Raw genomic sequence first — 14,100 nt, 5'->3', positions numbered from 1 at the left:
TCTTTCTTTTGAATTCGCCTACGACCATACCAGGTTGAGTAGACCCGATCTCGTTCGATCTCGGAAGTTAGGCAACCTCGGGCCCGGTTAGTACTTGGTAGGGTGACCGCCTGGGAATACTGGGTGTTGTAAGCATTTTAGTCATGCTGTATACTTCAATGAAATTTATAGCAATTGTTTGCGTTTTTGAATTTCCTATGCAATTGAATTATAATTGAAAAGGCCATTTTCTTTCTTTTGAAATCGCCTACGACCATACCAGGTTGAGTAGACCCGATCTCGTTCGATCTCGGAAGTTAAGCAACCTCGGGCCCGGTTAGTACTTGGATGGGTGACCGCCTGGGAATACCGGGTGTTGTAAGCATTTTAGTCATGCTGTATATTTCAATGAAAGTTATAGCAACTGTTTGCGTTTTTGAATTTCCTATGCAATCGAATTATAATTGAAAAGGCCATTTTCTTTCTTTTGAAATCGCCTACGACCATACCAGGTTGAGTAGACCCGATCTCGTTCGATCTCGGAAGTTAAGCAACCTCGGCCCCGGTTAGTACTTGGATGGGTGACCGCCTGGGAATACCGGGTAATGTAAGCATTTTAGTCATGCTGTATATTTGAATGAAATTTATAGCAACTGTTTGCGTTTTTGAATTTCCTATGCAATCGAATTATAATTGAAAAGGCCATTTTCTTTCTTTTGAAATCGCCTACGACCATACCAGGTTGAGTAGACCCGATCTCGTTCGATCTCGGAAGTTAAGCAACCTCGGGCCCGGTTAGTACTTGGATGGGTGACCGCCTGAGAATACCGGGTGTTGTAAGCATTTTAGTCATGCTGTATATTTCAATGAAATTTATAGCAACTGTTTGCGTTTTTGAATTTCCTATGCAATCGAATTATAATTGAAAAGGCCATTTTCTTTCTTTTGAAACCGTCTACGACCATACCAGGTTGAGTAGACCGGATCACGTTCGATCTCGGAAGTTAAGCAACCTCGGGCCCGGTTTGTACTTGGATGGGTGACCGCCTGGGAATACCGGGTGTTGTAAGCATTTTAGTCATGCTGTATATTTCAATCAAATTTCTAGCAACTGTTTGCGTTTTTGATTTTCCTATGCAATCGAATTATAATTGAAAAGGCCATTTTCTTTCTTTTGAATTCGCCTACGACCATACCAGGTTGAGTAGACCCGATCTCGTTCGATCTCGGAAGTTAGGCAACCTCGGGCCCGGTTAGTACTTGGATGGGTGACCGCCTGGGAATACTGGGTGTTGTAAGCATTTTAGTCATGCTGTATACTTCAATGAAATTTATAGCAATTGTTTGCGTTTTTGAATTTCCTATGCAATCGAATTATAATTGAAAAGGCCATTTTCTTTCTTTTGAAATCGCCTACGACCATACCAGGTTGAGTAGACCCGATCTCGTTCGATCTCGGAAGTTAAGCAACCTCGGGCCCGGTTAGTACTTGGATGGGTGACCGCCTGGGAATACTGGGTGTTGTAAGCATTTTAGTCATGCTGTATATTTCAATGAAAGTTATAGCAACTGTTTGCGTTTTTGAATTTCCTATGCAATCGAATTATAATTGAAAAGGCCATTTTCTTTCTTTTGAAATCGCCTACGACCATACCAGGTTGAGTAGACCCGATCTCGTTCGATCTCGGAAGTTAAGCAACCTCGGGCCCGGTTAGTACTTGGATGGGTGACCGCCTGGGAATACCGGGTAATGTAAGCATTTTAGTCATGCTGTATATTTGAATAAAATTTATAGCAACTGTTTGCGTTTTTGAATTTCCTATGCAATCGAATTATAATTGAAAAGGCCATTTTCTTTCTTTTGAAACCGCCTACGACCATACCAGGTTGAGTAGACCCGATCTCGTTCGATCTCGGAAGTTAAGCAACCTCGGGCCCGGTTAGTATTTGTATGGGTGACCACCTGGGAATACCGGGTGTTGTAGGCATTTTAGTCATGCTGTATATTTCAATCAAATTTCTAGCAACTGTTTGCCTTTGTCAAACTTCCTATGGAATCGAATTATAATTGAAAAGGCCAATTTCTTTCTTTTGAAATCGCTTACGACCATACCAGGTTGAGTAGACCCGATCTCGTTCGATCTCGGAAGTTAAGCAACCTCGGGCCCGGTTAGTACTTGTATGGGTGACCACCTGGGAATACCGGGTGTTGTAAGCATTTTAGTCATGCTGTATATTTCAATCAAATTTCTAGCAATTGTTTACCTTTGTCAAACTTCCTATGCAATCGAATTATAATTGAAAAGGCCATTTTCTTTCTTTTGAAATCGCCTACGACCATACCAGGTTGAGTAGACCCGATCTCGTTCGATCTCGGAAGTTAAACAACCTAGGGCCCGGTTAGTACTTGGATGGGTGACCGCCTGGGAATACCGGGTGTTGTAAGCATTTTAGTCATGCACTATATTTCAATGAAATTTATAGCAACTTTTTGCGTTTTTGAATTTCCTATGCAATCGAATTATAATTGAAAAGGCCATTTTATTTTTTTTTAAATCGCCTACGACCATTCCAGGTTGAGTAGACCCGATCTCGTTCGATCTCGGAAGTTAAGCAACCTCTGGCCCGGTTAGTACTTGGATGGGTGACCGCCTGGGAATACCGGGTGTTGTAAGCATTTTAGTCATGCTGTATATTTCAATCAAATTTCTAGCAACTGTTTGCGTTTTTGATTTTCCTATGCAATCGAATTATAATTGAAAAGGCCATTTTCTTTATTTTGAAATCGCCTACGACCATACCAGGTTGAGTAGACCCGATCTCGTTCGATCTCGGAAGTTAAGCAACCTCGGGCCCGGTTAGTACTTGGATGGGTGACCGCCTGGGAATACCGGGTGTTGTAAGCATTTTAGTCATGCTGTATATTTCAATGAAAGTTATAGCAACTGTTTGCGTTTCTGAATTTCCTATGCAATCGAATTATAATTGAAAAGGCCATTTTCTTTCTTTTGAAATCGCCTACGACCATACCAGGTTGAGTAGACCCGATCTCGTTCGATCTCGGAAGTTAAGCAAACTCGGGCCCGGTTAGTACTTGGATGGGTGACCGCCTGGGAATACCGGGTAATGTAAGCATTTTAGTCATGCTGTATATTTGAATGAAATTTATAGCAACTGTTTGCGTTTTTGAATTTCCTATGCAATCGAATTATAATTGAAAAGGCCATTTTCTTTCTTTTGAAACCGCCTACGACCATACCAGGTTGAGTAGACCCGATCTCGTTCGATTTCGGAAGTTAAGCAACCTCGGGCCCGGTTAGTACTTGGATGGGTGACCGCCTGAGAAAACCGGGTGTTGTAAGCATTTTAGTCATGCTGTATATTTGAATGAAATTTATAGCAACTGTTTGCGTTTTTGAATTTCCTATGCAATCGAATTATAATTAAAAAGGCCATTTTCTTTCTTTTGAAATCGCCTACGACCATACCAGGTTGAGTAGACCCGATCTCGTTCGATCTCGGAAGTTAAGCAACCTCGGGCCCGGTTAGTACTTGGATGGGTGACCGCCTGGGAATACTGGGTGTTGTAAGCATTTTAGTCATGCTGTATACTTCAATGAAATTTATAGCAATTGTTTGCGTTTTTGAATTTCCTATGCAATCGAATTATAATTGAAAAGGCCATTTTCTTTCTTTTGAAATCGCCTACGACCATACCAGGTTGAGTAGACCCGATCTCGTTCGATCTCGGAAGTTAAGCAACCTCGGGCCCGGTTAGTACTTGGATGGGTGACCGCCTGGGAATACCGGGTGTTGTAAGCATTTTAGTCATGCTGTATATTTCAATCAAATTTCTAGCAACTGTTTGCGTTTTTGAATTTCCTATGCAATCGAATTATAATTGAAAAGGCCATTTTCTTTCTTTTGAATTCGCCTACGACCATACCAGGTTGAGTAGACCCGATCTCGTTCGATCTCGGAAGTTAGGCAACCTCGGGCCCGGTTAGTACTTGGTAGGGTGACCGCCTGGGAATACTGGGTGTTGTAAGCATTTTAGTCATGCTGTATACTTCAATGAAATTTATAGCAATTGTTTGCGTTTTTGAATTTCCTATGCAATTGAATTATAATTGAAAAGGCCATTTTCTTTCTTTTGAAATCGCCTACGACCATACCAGGTTGAGTAGACCCGATCTCGTTCGATCTCGGAAGTTAAGCAACCTCGGGCCCGGTTAGTACTTGGATGGGTGACCGCCTGGGAATACCGGGTGTTGTAAGCATTTTAGTCATGCTGTATATTTCAATGAAAGTTATAGCAACTGTTTGCGTTTTTGAATTTCCTATGCAATCGAATTATAATTGAAAAGGCCATTTTCTTTCTTTTGAAATCGCCTACGACCATACCAGGTTGAGTAGACCCGATCTCGTTCGATCTCGGAAGTTAAGCAACCTCGGGCCCGGTTAGTACTTGGATGGGTGACCGCCTGGGAATACCGGGTGTTGTAAGCATTTTAGTCATGCTGTATATTTCAATGAAAGTTATAGCAACTGTTTGCGTTTTTGAATTTCCTATGCAATCGAATTATAATTGAAAAGGCCATTTTCTTTCTTTTGAAATCGCCTACGACCATACCAGGTTGAGTAGACCCGATCTCGTTCGATCTCGGAAGTTAAGCAACCTCGGGCCCGGTTAGTACTTGGATGGGTGACCGCCTGGGAATACCGGGTAATGTAAGCATTTTAGTCATGCTGTATATTTGAATGAAATTTATAGCAACTGTTTGCGTTTTTGAATTTCCTATGCAATCGAATTATAATTGAAAAGGCCATTTTCTTTCTTTTGAAATCGCCTACGACCATACCAGGTTGAGTAGGCCCGATCTCGTTCGATCTCGGAAGTTAAGCAACCTCGGGCCCTGTTAGTACTTGGATGGGTGACCGCCTGGGAATACCGGGTGTTGTAAGCATTTTAGTCATGCTGTATATTTCAATGAAAGTTATAGCAACTGTTTGCGTTTTTGAATTTCCTATGCAATCGAATTATAATTGAAAAGGCCATTTTCTTTCTTTTGAAATCGCCTACGACCATACCAGGTTGAGTAGACCCGATCTCGTTCGATCTCGGAAGTTAGGCAACCTCGGGCCCGGTTAGTACTTGGATGGGTGACCGCCTGGGAATACCGGGTAATGTAAGCATTTTAGTCATGCTGTATATTTGAATGAAATTTATAGCAACTGTTTGCGTTTTTGAATTTCCTATGCAATCGAATTATAATTGAAAAGGCCATTTTCTTTCTTTTGAAACCGCCTACGACCATACCAGGTTGAGTAGACCCGATCTCGTTCGATCTCGGAAGTTAAGCAACATCGGGCCCGGTTAGTACTTGGATGGGTGACCGCCTGGGAATACCGGGTGTTGTAAGCATTTTAGTCATGCTGTATATTTGAATGAAATTTATAGCAACTGTTTGCGTTTTTGAATTTCCTATGCAATCGAATTATAATTGAAAAGGCCATTTTCTTTCTTTTGAAACCGTCTACGACCATACCAGGTTGAGTAGACCGGATCTCGTTCGATCTCGGAAGTTAAGCAACCTCGGGCCCGGTTTGTACTTGGATGGGTGACCGCCTGGGAATACCGGGTGTTGTAAGCATTTTAGTCATGCTGTATATTTCAATGAAATTTATAGCAATTGTTTGCCATTTGGAATTTCCTATTCAATCGAATTATAATTGAAAAGGCCATTTTCTTTCTTTTGAAATCGCCTACGACCATACCAGGTTGAGTAGACCCGATCTCGTTCGATCTCGGAAGTTAAGCAACCTCGGGCCCGGTTAGTACTTGGATGGGTGACCGCCTGGGAATACCGGGTAATGTAAGCATTTTAGTCATGCTGTATATTTGAATGAAATTTATAGCAACTGTTTGCGTTTTTGAATTTCCTATGCAATCGAATTATAATTGAAAAGGCCATTTTCTTTCTTTTGAAATCGCCTACGACCATACCAGGTTGAGTAGACCCGATCTCGTTCGATCTCGGAAGTTAAGCAACCTCGGGCCCGGTTAGTACTTGGATGGGTGACCGCTTGAGAATACCGGGTGTTGTAAGCATTTTAGTCATGCTGTATATTTCAATGAAATTTATAGCAACTGTTTGCGTTTTTGTATTTCCTATGCAATCGAATTATAATTGAAAAGGCCATTTTCTTTCTTTTGAAACCGTCTACGACCATACCAGGTTGAGTAGACCGGATCTCGTTCGATCTCGGAAGTTAAGCAACCTCGGGCCCGGTTTGTACTTGGATGGGTGACCGCCTGGGAATACCGGGTGTTGTAAGCATTTTAGTCATGCTGTATATTTCAATCAAATTTCTAGCAACTGTTTGCGTTTTTGATTTTCCTATGCAATCGAATTATAATTGAAAAGGCCATTTTCTTTCTTTTGAATTCGCCTACGACCATACCAGGTTGAGTAGACCCGATCTCGTTCGATCTCGGAAGTTAGGCAACCTCGGGCCCGGTTAGTACTTGGATGGGTGACCGCCTGGGAATACTGGGTGTTGTAAGCATTTTAGTCATGCTGTATACTTCAATGAAATTTATAGCAATTGTTTGCGTTTTTGAATTTCCTATGCAATCGAATTATAATTGAAAAGGCCATTTTCTTTCTTTTGAAATCGCCTACGACCATACCAGGTTGAGTAGACCCGATCTCGTTCGATCTCGGAAGTTAAGCAACCTCGGGCCCGGTTAGTACTTGGATGGGTGACCGCCTGGGAATACCGGGTGTTGTAAGCATTTTAGTCATGCTGTATATTTCAATGAAAGTTATAGCAACTGTTTGCGTTTTTGAATTTCCTATGCAATCGAATTATAATTGAAAAGGCCATTTTCTTTCTTTTGAAATCGCCTACGACCATACCAGGTTGAGTAGACCCGATCTCGTTCGATCTCGGAAGTTAAGCAACCTCGGGCCCGGTTAGTACTTGGATGGGTGACCGCCTGGGAATACCGGGTAATGTAAGCATTTTAGTCATGCTGTATATTTGAATAAAATTTATAGCAACTGTTTGCGTTTTTGAATTTCCTATGCAATCGAATTATAATTGAAAAGGCCATTTTCTTTCTTTTGAAACCGCCTACGACCATACCAGGTTGAGTAGACCCGATCTCGTTCGATCTCGGAAGTTAAGCAACCTCGGGCCCGGTTAGTATTTGTATGGGTGACCACCTGGGAATACCGGGTGTTGTAGGCATTTTAGTCATGCTGTATATTTCAATCAAATTTCTAGCAACTGTTTGCCTTTGTCAAACTTCCTATGGAATCGAATTATAATTGAAAAGGCCAATTTCTTTCTTTTGAAATCGCTTACGACCATACCAGGTTGAGTAGACCCGATCTCGTTCGATCTCGGAAGTTAAGCAACCTCGGGCCCGGTTAGTACTTGTATGGGTGACCACCTGGGAATACCGGGTGTTGTAAGCATTTTAGTCATGCTGTATATTTCAATCAAATTTCTAGCAATTGTTTACCTTTGTCAAACTTCCTATGCAATCGAATTATAATTGAAAAGGCCATTTTCTTTCTTTTGAAATCGCCTACGACCATACCAGGTTGAGTAGACCCGATCTCGTTCGATCTCGGAAGTTAAACAACCTAGGGCCCGGTTAGTACTTGGATGGGTGACCGCCTGGGAATACCGGGTGTTGTAAGCATTTTAGTCATGCACTATATTTCAATGAAATTTATAGCAACTTTTTGCGTTTTTGAATTTCCTATGCAATCGAATTATAATTGAAAAGGCCATTTTATTTTTTTTTAAATCGCCTACGACCATTCCAGGTTGAGTAGACCCGATCTCGTTCGATCTCGGAAGTTAAGCAACCTCGGGCCCGGTTAGTACTTGGATGGGTGACCGCCTGGGAATACCGGGTGTTGTAAGCATTTTAGTCATGCTGTATATTTCAATGAAAGTTATAGCAACTGTTTGCGTTTCTGAATTTCCTATTCAATCGAATTATAATTGAAAAGGCCATTTTCTTTCTTTTGAAATCGCCTACGACCATACCAGGTTGAGTAGACCCGATCTCGTTCGATCTCGGAAGTTAAGCAACCTCGGGCCCGGTTTGTACTTGGATGGGTGACCGCCTGGGAATACCGGGTAATGTAAGCATTTTAGTCATGCTGTATATTTGAATGAAATTTATAGCAACTGTTTGCGTTTTTGAATTTCCTATGCAATCGAATTATAATTGAAAAGGCCATTTTCTTTCTTTTGAAACCGCCTACGACCATACCAGGTTGAGTAGACCCGATCTCGTTCGATTTCGGAAGTTAAGCAACCTCGGGCCCGGTTAGTACTTGGATGGGTGACCGCCTGAGAAAACCGGGTGTTGTAAGCATTTTAGTCATGCTGTATATTTGAATGAAATTTATAGCAACTGTTTGCGTTTTTGAATTTCCTATGCAATCGAATTATAATTAAAAAGGCCATTTTCTTTCTTTTGAAATCGCCTACGACCATACCAGGTTGAGTAGACCCGATCTCGTTCGATCTCGGAAGTTAAGCAACCTCGGGCCCGGTTAGTACTTGGATGGGTGACCGCCTGGGAATACTGGGTGTTGTAAGCATTTTAGTCATGCTGTATACTTCAATGAAATTTATAGCAATTGTTTGCGTTTTTGAATTTCCTATGCAATCGAATTATAATTGAAAAGGCCATTTTCTTTCTTTTGAAATCGCCTACGACCATACCAGGTTGAGTAGACCCGATCTCGTTCGATCTCGGAAGTTAAGCAACCTCGGGCCCGGTTAGTACTTGGATGGGTGACCGCCTGGGAATACCGGGTGTTGTAAGCATTTTAGTCATGCTGTATATTTCAATGAAAGTTATAGCAATTGTTTGCGTTTTTGAATTTCCTATGCAATCGAATTATAATTGAAAAGGCCATTTTCTTTCTTTTGAAATCGCCTACGACCATACCAGGTTGAGTAGACCCGATCTCGTTCGATCTCGGAAGTTAAGCAACCTCGGGCCCGGTTAGTACTTGGATGGGTGACCGCCTGGGAATACCGGGTAATGTAAGCATTTTAGTCATGCTGTATATTTCAATGAAATTTATAGCAACTGTTTGCGTTTTTGAATTTCCTATGCAATCGAATTATAATTGAGAAGGCCATTTTCTTTCTTTTGAAATCGCCTGCGACCATACCAGGTTGAGTAGGCCCGATCTCGTTCGATCTCGGAAGTTAAGCAACCTCGGGCCCTGTTAGTACTTGGATGGGTGACCGCCTGGGAATACCGGGTGTTGTAAGCATTTTAGTCATGCTGTATATTTCAATGAAAGTTATAGCAACTGTTTGCGTTTTTGAATTTCCTATGCAATCGAATTATAATTGAAAAGGCCATTTTCTTTCTTTTGAAATCGCCTACGACCATACCAGGTTGAGTAGACCCGATCTCGTTCGATCTCGGAAGTTAAGCAACCTCGGGCCCGGTTAGTACTTGGATGGGTGACCGCCTGGGAATACCGGGTAATGTAAGCATTTTAGTCATGCTGTATATTTGAATGAAATTTATAGCAACTGTTTGCGTTTTTGAATTTCCTATGCAATCGAATTATAATTGAAAAGGCCATTTTCTTTCTTTTGAAACCGCCTACGACCATACCAGGTTGAGTAGACCCGATCTCGTTCGATCTCGGAAGTTAAGCAACATCGGGCCCGGTTAGTACTTGGATGGGTGACCGCCTGGGAATACCGGGTGTTGTAAGCATTTTAGTCATGCTGTATATTTGAATGAAATTTATAGCAACTGTTTGCGTTTTTGAATTTCCTATGCAATCGAATTATAATTGAAAAGGCCATTTTCTTTCTTTTGAAACCGTCTACGACCATACCAGGTTGAGTAGACCGGATCTCGTTCGATCTCGGAAGTTAAGCAACCTCGGGCCCGGTTTGTACTTGGATGGGTGACCGCCTGGGAATACCGGGTGTTGTAAGCATTTTAGTCATGCTGTATATTTCAATGAAATTTATTGCAATTGTTTGCCATTTGGAATTTCCTATTCAATCGAATTATAATTGAAAAGGCCATTTTCTTTCTTTTGAAATCGCCTACGACCATACCAGGTTGAGTAGACCCGATCTCGTTCGATTTCGGAAGTTAAGCAACCTCGGGCCCGGTTAGTACTTGGATGGGTGACCGCCTGAGAATACCGGGTGTTGTAAACATTTTAGTCATGCTGTATATTTGAATGAAATTTATAGCAACTGTTTGCGTTTTTGAATTTCCTATGCAATCGAATTATAATTGAAAAGGCCATTTTCTTTCTTTTGAAATCGCCTACGACCATACCAGGTTGAGTAGACCCGATCTCGTTCGATCTCGGAAGTTAAGCAACCTCGGGCCCGGTTAGTACTTGGATGGGTGACCGCCTGGGAATACTGGGTGTTGTAAGCATTTTAGTCATGCTGTATACTTCAATGAAATTTATAGCAATTGTTTGCGTTTTTGAATTTCCTATGCAATCGAATTATAATTGAAAAGGCCATTTTCTTTCTTTTGAAATCGCCTACGACCATACCAGGTTGAGTAGACCCGATCTCGTTCGATCTCGGAAGTTAAGCAACCTCGGGCCCGGTTAGTACTTGGATGGGTGACCGCCTGGGAATACCGGGTGTTGTAAGCATTTTAGTCATGCTGTATATTTCAATGAAAGTTATAGCAACTGTTTGCGTTTTTGAATTTCCTATGCAATCGAATTATAATTGAAAAGGCCATTTTCTTTTCTTTTGAAATCGCCTACGACCATACCAAGTTGAGTAGACCCGATCTCGTTCGATCTCGGAAGTTAAGCAACCTCGGGCCCGGTTAGTACTTGGATGGGTGACCGCCTGGGAATACCGAGTGTTGTAAGCATTTTAGTCATGCTGTATATTTCAATGAAATTTATAGCAACTGTTTGCGTTTTTGAATTTCCTATGCAATCGAATTATAATTGAAAAGGCCATCTTCTTTCGTTTGAAATCGCCTACGACCATACCAGGTTGAGTAGACCCGATCTCGTTCGATCTCGGAAGTTAAGCAACCTCGGGCACGGTTAGAGGAAATCTGGTTGAATATTTTGGGTTAGCCACCCATTACGCCGGCTTACATTGTTAAATATTTGCACCTGAGTGCTTTGAATCATCGAAAGTTATGGCAGAAAATAAACCCGTTTCTTATTCGGACAAAGTTAAGAAGAAGTTAAGACTTATGGAGTATGCAAGGCCAAATTGCCTAACGTTTAGAGTATCTTATGGTACCAAAAGGGAAGATCTTTGGAAATTTTTTGAAAAGGTTAACTTTTCTTTAAAATATCTCGTGGGCCTAGTGGAGAAAAAAGGTGGCAATATCGATATTACATGCAAATCGAGAGAGCATGTTCTGGAACTACATGAAAAACTTCTTAATCTTGAAGAAATTCGGTACCTAAAGCTGTATGAACCGGATAAGGTATATGTTCATATATCTTGGATTCCTACACCTTTCCCTATTGAAGCCTTGAAATCATTCTTAGAAGAAAATCATGGTAAAATTATTAAATGTTTCCCAAAGAAAGATGCAAAGGCTTTGTTCAGTGGTGTTTATATTATGGAAATGGCTAAAAATGAACTGGATCAAACACCAATACCAAGCTATTTAAATATTCTTTGAGAAGAACTACTAGTCAAATACCATGGACAGTTGGCAACATGCCAGTACTGCAACAAACCAGGACCCAAACACATCAACTGTCCTGCCAAAAATAACTCTGAATACCCCCCACTGGAAGAGAACAATCAGCCAAACCCTAGAAGAGGTATGAAATATTATAGAAACCCTCTCACTAGACACCAATCACCTGACCACACTCACAATGAAGAAAACCATGAAAATTCTATAATGAGTACAAACAAAGACAATACTGAAGATGGAAAGAATAATGACAGCAATCAACCTGATACAACAACCACAAAGAAAGAGGAAGAACAACCTAAGGACTGGTTTGACATGACAGAAATCAATCAAACAGAAGTACATATGAAAGAAGACAACTCAATAGAAAAAAATACTGAGAGGAGGACTGACAGGAAAAGATCCTCTCCAGATGAGGCATCTGAGGAGCCTTGCACAAAGGTTAGCCATAATGATACTACATACATAGTCAAATGTCTAACATGTAACAATGAAGAATATATCTTGGATGAGTGTAGGCAATGGCAATGTAGTAAGTGCCCTGAAATATATATGGTAATAAACACCTGTAATGACAGAATTAAGCAGATAATTCCAGAAGGAAACATGCATGACTTTCCATGTGATGTGTGTCAAAGTAAATTGAAATACCTAACTTGCTGTAAGACACACACACATGTATCAGAGTATGGTGAGAACTTTGTGGAATGTTCAACCTGCAATGCTTCATTGTGTGAGTGTTTATGTAAGAGCTACAATCTAATACCCCCTATTAGAACACAAGACAAATGTGTGAACACAGACTGCGATTTGTGTATTATACATTGTGACTGTGAAGAGGTGTTTTGCAAGGCCATAAGCCCCTCTCAATCATACTTTTGTAAATGTGGATATAAATACACATGTAAAAGTATTGAAGGGATTAAAGATTATATTTAATTAGTAATTATTGTATTTGTTTTTTTCCGGATTTAGATATCTAACGTTATCGTTTGTTATGTTTCTTCTACGTATTCTAAGTCTTAATTGTAATGGATTGCGAAAGCAAGACAAACGCGCCTTCGTTTATGACTTGCTACGCACCAAAAACGTTGACGTTGCCTTGTTACAAGAAACGCACTCTAGCCCGGGGGACGAAATACAGTGGACAAAAGAATGGGGTAAGCGTGCGCTGTGGAATTCAGGAAACACGCAATCAAGAGGCCTGGCTATACTAATAAATAATACGCATATAGAGGTTAAAAGCGTAAATTTTGACAACTTTGGGAGAGTATTAGCCGCGGATATTAGTGTTTTTGGCGAAAGTATGCACATTGTAAACGTTTACGCACCAGTACGCGGAAGTGGCAACGAATGCAACACGCAAGATCGGTTTTATGACGGCATATATCCTTATGTGCACAGTAAAATACCAACACTGTTGGCGGGGGATTTCAACTGCGTCGAACGACCCACTAAAAGATCGCAATAACTTTATGGCGCACCAAGTTAAACGGTATGAGTCGAAGTCCCTGAAGGATTTGTGCGAAACCTACGGATTGAAAGACCTCTATAGAATATCACGACCGAACGGAAAAGATTTTACTTGGCATGACAACGAAGCCCACTCAAGGCTGGACCGCTTTTACGGTTCAGACGAGCTCACGCACATTAATCATGTCATCGAACCTTGCGCTGTAAGTGATCACGATGTGATTCACGTTGATATCAAATTAAACATTTCCAGAAACTACGGCAATGGTTACTGGAAAAATAATGTCACCGTTTACGAAAATGAAGACCTTACTCAAGAATTAAAAGAAAGCTGGCATGATTATAAAAGTCTGCAAGTTCTTTACAAAAATAAACTCGATTGGTGGATTGATACAAAGTACCGAATAAGAGAACTGGTGCAGAAACACTCGAAGCGAATTCACCAAAAAAAGAATCAGCGAGAACACGAATTAAACGCAAGCCTCAATGATTTGCGCCAAGACTTAAATGAAGGCAAAAAAGTCATGACAGAGTTTCGCAAATCAAAAGCCGAACTAATTACTATCCACAAAGAAAAACGAAAGAAAATTAGAATAATTGCCCATGCAAATGAACTTGACGACGGGGACCGCCCGACAAAGTTTTTCTATCGCAAGCTGAAAGAACATCATAGAGCGACCTACATCGAGTCGCTGCGCACAAATCAAAACATTGAAGCAAACACGCCGAAAGAAAAACTAGACGTTGCGACTGATTTTTATAAAACCTTATACTCGAAACAAAACCTTGATAAACGGAGACAAAGCGCGTTCCTACAGGATATTGAACAAAAAATAGATAGAGACACCACAGAGACCTTAGATGTAGAAATAACTAAGGACGAGATGCTTTTCGCCATTAAGTCCATGAAAAATGGTAAAACACCG

The 14,100-nt window shown here is 41.0% G+C and overlaps 43 non-coding genes and 5 pseudogenes across 43 annotated transcripts; all 48 read left to right on the top strand.

Moving 5' to 3' along the window:
• Window positions 1-16: 16 nt before the first annotated feature.
• LOC143455810 (5S ribosomal RNA) lies at window positions 17-135 on the top strand (annotated as a pseudogene).
• A 110-nt stretch (window positions 136-245) lies between these two features.
• Window positions 246-364, top strand: LOC143454649 (5S ribosomal RNA). The gene has a single exon (XR_013116260.1). It is a non-coding gene; the product is annotated as a 5S ribosomal RNA (ribosomal RNA).
• Window positions 365-474: 110 nt separating this feature from the next.
• Window positions 475-593, top strand: LOC143455478 (5S ribosomal RNA; annotated as a pseudogene).
• Window positions 594-703: 110 nt separating this feature from the next.
• LOC143457399 (5S ribosomal RNA) lies at window positions 704-822 on the top strand. Its single transcript, XR_013117148.1, has one exon. It is a non-coding gene; the product is annotated as a 5S ribosomal RNA (ribosomal RNA).
• Window positions 823-932: 110 nt separating this feature from the next.
• LOC143455379 (5S ribosomal RNA) lies at window positions 933-1,051 on the top strand (annotated as a pseudogene).
• Window positions 1,052-1,161: 110 nt separating this feature from the next.
• Window positions 1,162-1,280, top strand: LOC143454955 (5S ribosomal RNA). Its single transcript, XR_013116556.1, has one exon. It is a non-coding gene; the product is annotated as a 5S ribosomal RNA (ribosomal RNA).
• Window positions 1,281-1,390: 110 nt separating this feature from the next.
• Window positions 1,391-1,509, top strand: LOC143453755 (5S ribosomal RNA). The gene has a single exon (XR_013115409.1). It is a non-coding gene; the product is annotated as a 5S ribosomal RNA (ribosomal RNA).
• Window positions 1,510-1,619: 110 nt separating this feature from the next.
• Window positions 1,620-1,738, top strand: LOC143454634 (5S ribosomal RNA). The gene has a single exon (XR_013116246.1). It is a non-coding gene; the product is annotated as a 5S ribosomal RNA (ribosomal RNA).
• A 110-nt stretch (window positions 1,739-1,848) lies between these two features.
• LOC143453622 (5S ribosomal RNA) lies at window positions 1,849-1,967 on the top strand. Its single transcript, XR_013115283.1, has one exon. It is a non-coding gene; the product is annotated as a 5S ribosomal RNA (ribosomal RNA).
• Window positions 1,968-2,078: 111 nt separating this feature from the next.
• LOC143453604 (5S ribosomal RNA) lies at window positions 2,079-2,197 on the top strand. Its single transcript, XR_013115264.1, has one exon. It is a non-coding gene; the product is annotated as a 5S ribosomal RNA (ribosomal RNA).
• A 111-nt stretch (window positions 2,198-2,308) lies between these two features.
• LOC143457466 (5S ribosomal RNA) lies at window positions 2,309-2,427 on the top strand. Its single transcript, XR_013117163.1, has one exon. It is a non-coding gene; the product is annotated as a 5S ribosomal RNA (ribosomal RNA).
• Window positions 2,428-2,537: 110 nt separating this feature from the next.
• On the top strand, window positions 2,538-2,656 carry LOC143454981 (5S ribosomal RNA). The gene has a single exon (XR_013116581.1). It is a non-coding gene; the product is annotated as a 5S ribosomal RNA (ribosomal RNA).
• Window positions 2,657-2,766: 110 nt separating this feature from the next.
• On the top strand, window positions 2,767-2,885 carry LOC143454637 (5S ribosomal RNA). Its single transcript, XR_013116249.1, has one exon. It is a non-coding gene; the product is annotated as a 5S ribosomal RNA (ribosomal RNA).
• Window positions 2,886-2,995: 110 nt separating this feature from the next.
• On the top strand, window positions 2,996-3,114 carry LOC143455340 (5S ribosomal RNA). The gene has a single exon (XR_013116921.1). It is a non-coding gene; the product is annotated as a 5S ribosomal RNA (ribosomal RNA).
• Window positions 3,115-3,224: 110 nt separating this feature from the next.
• LOC143454208 (5S ribosomal RNA) lies at window positions 3,225-3,343 on the top strand. The gene has a single exon (XR_013115843.1). It is a non-coding gene; the product is annotated as a 5S ribosomal RNA (ribosomal RNA).
• A 110-nt stretch (window positions 3,344-3,453) lies between these two features.
• LOC143453754 (5S ribosomal RNA) lies at window positions 3,454-3,572 on the top strand. The gene has a single exon (XR_013115408.1). It is a non-coding gene; the product is annotated as a 5S ribosomal RNA (ribosomal RNA).
• A 110-nt stretch (window positions 3,573-3,682) lies between these two features.
• On the top strand, window positions 3,683-3,801 carry LOC143454625 (5S ribosomal RNA). The gene has a single exon (XR_013116238.1). It is a non-coding gene; the product is annotated as a 5S ribosomal RNA (ribosomal RNA).
• A 110-nt stretch (window positions 3,802-3,911) lies between these two features.
• On the top strand, window positions 3,912-4,030 carry LOC143455809 (5S ribosomal RNA; annotated as a pseudogene).
• Window positions 4,031-4,140: 110 nt separating this feature from the next.
• Window positions 4,141-4,259, top strand: LOC143454613 (5S ribosomal RNA). The gene has a single exon (XR_013116227.1). It is a non-coding gene; the product is annotated as a 5S ribosomal RNA (ribosomal RNA).
• Window positions 4,260-4,369: 110 nt separating this feature from the next.
• LOC143454602 (5S ribosomal RNA) lies at window positions 4,370-4,488 on the top strand. Its single transcript, XR_013116216.1, has one exon. It is a non-coding gene; the product is annotated as a 5S ribosomal RNA (ribosomal RNA).
• Window positions 4,489-4,598: 110 nt separating this feature from the next.
• On the top strand, window positions 4,599-4,717 carry LOC143454633 (5S ribosomal RNA). The gene has a single exon (XR_013116245.1). It is a non-coding gene; the product is annotated as a 5S ribosomal RNA (ribosomal RNA).
• A 110-nt stretch (window positions 4,718-4,827) lies between these two features.
• On the top strand, window positions 4,828-4,946 carry LOC143454816 (5S ribosomal RNA). The gene has a single exon (XR_013116422.1). It is a non-coding gene; the product is annotated as a 5S ribosomal RNA (ribosomal RNA).
• Window positions 4,947-5,056: 110 nt separating this feature from the next.
• LOC143455602 (5S ribosomal RNA) lies at window positions 5,057-5,175 on the top strand (annotated as a pseudogene).
• A 110-nt stretch (window positions 5,176-5,285) lies between these two features.
• LOC143454511 (5S ribosomal RNA) lies at window positions 5,286-5,404 on the top strand. The gene has a single exon (XR_013116130.1). It is a non-coding gene; the product is annotated as a 5S ribosomal RNA (ribosomal RNA).
• A 110-nt stretch (window positions 5,405-5,514) lies between these two features.
• On the top strand, window positions 5,515-5,633 carry LOC143455180 (5S ribosomal RNA). Its single transcript, XR_013116769.1, has one exon. It is a non-coding gene; the product is annotated as a 5S ribosomal RNA (ribosomal RNA).
• A 110-nt stretch (window positions 5,634-5,743) lies between these two features.
• Window positions 5,744-5,862, top strand: LOC143454632 (5S ribosomal RNA). The gene has a single exon (XR_013116244.1). It is a non-coding gene; the product is annotated as a 5S ribosomal RNA (ribosomal RNA).
• Window positions 5,863-5,972: 110 nt separating this feature from the next.
• Window positions 5,973-6,091, top strand: LOC143453576 (5S ribosomal RNA). Its single transcript, XR_013115237.1, has one exon. It is a non-coding gene; the product is annotated as a 5S ribosomal RNA (ribosomal RNA).
• A 110-nt stretch (window positions 6,092-6,201) lies between these two features.
• LOC143455178 (5S ribosomal RNA) lies at window positions 6,202-6,320 on the top strand. The gene has a single exon (XR_013116768.1). It is a non-coding gene; the product is annotated as a 5S ribosomal RNA (ribosomal RNA).
• Window positions 6,321-6,430: 110 nt separating this feature from the next.
• LOC143454954 (5S ribosomal RNA) lies at window positions 6,431-6,549 on the top strand. Its single transcript, XR_013116555.1, has one exon. It is a non-coding gene; the product is annotated as a 5S ribosomal RNA (ribosomal RNA).
• A 110-nt stretch (window positions 6,550-6,659) lies between these two features.
• LOC143454590 (5S ribosomal RNA) lies at window positions 6,660-6,778 on the top strand. The gene has a single exon (XR_013116205.1). It is a non-coding gene; the product is annotated as a 5S ribosomal RNA (ribosomal RNA).
• A 110-nt stretch (window positions 6,779-6,888) lies between these two features.
• LOC143454631 (5S ribosomal RNA) lies at window positions 6,889-7,007 on the top strand. The gene has a single exon (XR_013116243.1). It is a non-coding gene; the product is annotated as a 5S ribosomal RNA (ribosomal RNA).
• Window positions 7,008-7,117: 110 nt separating this feature from the next.
• Window positions 7,118-7,236, top strand: LOC143453620 (5S ribosomal RNA). The gene has a single exon (XR_013115281.1). It is a non-coding gene; the product is annotated as a 5S ribosomal RNA (ribosomal RNA).
• Window positions 7,237-7,347: 111 nt separating this feature from the next.
• On the top strand, window positions 7,348-7,466 carry LOC143453593 (5S ribosomal RNA). The gene has a single exon (XR_013115253.1). It is a non-coding gene; the product is annotated as a 5S ribosomal RNA (ribosomal RNA).
• A 111-nt stretch (window positions 7,467-7,577) lies between these two features.
• On the top strand, window positions 7,578-7,696 carry LOC143457465 (5S ribosomal RNA). Its single transcript, XR_013117162.1, has one exon. It is a non-coding gene; the product is annotated as a 5S ribosomal RNA (ribosomal RNA).
• A 110-nt stretch (window positions 7,697-7,806) lies between these two features.
• Window positions 7,807-7,925, top strand: LOC143453676 (5S ribosomal RNA). The gene has a single exon (XR_013115334.1). It is a non-coding gene; the product is annotated as a 5S ribosomal RNA (ribosomal RNA).
• Window positions 7,926-8,035: 110 nt separating this feature from the next.
• LOC143455146 (5S ribosomal RNA) lies at window positions 8,036-8,154 on the top strand. Its single transcript, XR_013116738.1, has one exon. It is a non-coding gene; the product is annotated as a 5S ribosomal RNA (ribosomal RNA).
• Window positions 8,155-8,264: 110 nt separating this feature from the next.
• Window positions 8,265-8,383, top strand: LOC143454207 (5S ribosomal RNA). The gene has a single exon (XR_013115842.1). It is a non-coding gene; the product is annotated as a 5S ribosomal RNA (ribosomal RNA).
• Window positions 8,384-8,493: 110 nt separating this feature from the next.
• On the top strand, window positions 8,494-8,612 carry LOC143453752 (5S ribosomal RNA). Its single transcript, XR_013115407.1, has one exon. It is a non-coding gene; the product is annotated as a 5S ribosomal RNA (ribosomal RNA).
• Window positions 8,613-8,722: 110 nt separating this feature from the next.
• On the top strand, window positions 8,723-8,841 carry LOC143454578 (5S ribosomal RNA). The gene has a single exon (XR_013116194.1). It is a non-coding gene; the product is annotated as a 5S ribosomal RNA (ribosomal RNA).
• A 110-nt stretch (window positions 8,842-8,951) lies between these two features.
• Window positions 8,952-9,070, top strand: LOC143454630 (5S ribosomal RNA). The gene has a single exon (XR_013116242.1). It is a non-coding gene; the product is annotated as a 5S ribosomal RNA (ribosomal RNA).
• Window positions 9,071-9,180: 110 nt separating this feature from the next.
• On the top strand, window positions 9,181-9,299 carry LOC143455199 (5S ribosomal RNA). The gene has a single exon (XR_013116787.1). It is a non-coding gene; the product is annotated as a 5S ribosomal RNA (ribosomal RNA).
• Window positions 9,300-9,409: 110 nt separating this feature from the next.
• Window positions 9,410-9,528, top strand: LOC143454629 (5S ribosomal RNA). The gene has a single exon (XR_013116241.1). It is a non-coding gene; the product is annotated as a 5S ribosomal RNA (ribosomal RNA).
• Window positions 9,529-9,638: 110 nt separating this feature from the next.
• On the top strand, window positions 9,639-9,757 carry LOC143454510 (5S ribosomal RNA). Its single transcript, XR_013116129.1, has one exon. It is a non-coding gene; the product is annotated as a 5S ribosomal RNA (ribosomal RNA).
• Window positions 9,758-9,867: 110 nt separating this feature from the next.
• LOC143455177 (5S ribosomal RNA) lies at window positions 9,868-9,986 on the top strand. Its single transcript, XR_013116767.1, has one exon. It is a non-coding gene; the product is annotated as a 5S ribosomal RNA (ribosomal RNA).
• A 110-nt stretch (window positions 9,987-10,096) lies between these two features.
• Window positions 10,097-10,215, top strand: LOC143454861 (5S ribosomal RNA). The gene has a single exon (XR_013116466.1). It is a non-coding gene; the product is annotated as a 5S ribosomal RNA (ribosomal RNA).
• A 110-nt stretch (window positions 10,216-10,325) lies between these two features.
• Window positions 10,326-10,444, top strand: LOC143453751 (5S ribosomal RNA). Its single transcript, XR_013115406.1, has one exon. It is a non-coding gene; the product is annotated as a 5S ribosomal RNA (ribosomal RNA).
• Window positions 10,445-10,554: 110 nt separating this feature from the next.
• LOC143454566 (5S ribosomal RNA) lies at window positions 10,555-10,673 on the top strand. The gene has a single exon (XR_013116183.1). It is a non-coding gene; the product is annotated as a 5S ribosomal RNA (ribosomal RNA).
• A 111-nt stretch (window positions 10,674-10,784) lies between these two features.
• On the top strand, window positions 10,785-10,903 carry LOC143455224 (5S ribosomal RNA). Its single transcript, XR_013116811.1, has one exon. It is a non-coding gene; the product is annotated as a 5S ribosomal RNA (ribosomal RNA).
• Window positions 10,904-14,100: the final 3,197 nt, after the last annotated feature.

Source organism: Clavelina lepadiformis, chromosome 4 (genome assembly GCF_947623445.1).
Source record: "Clavelina lepadiformis chromosome 4, kaClaLepa1.1, whole genome shotgun sequence".
NCBI classification, from domain to species: Eukaryota; Metazoa; Chordata; class Ascidiacea; order Aplousobranchia; family Clavelinidae; genus Clavelina; species Clavelina lepadiformis.
Note: the sequence above shows the minus strand (reverse complement) of the source record. Positions and strands in the feature narration are given on the sequence as shown.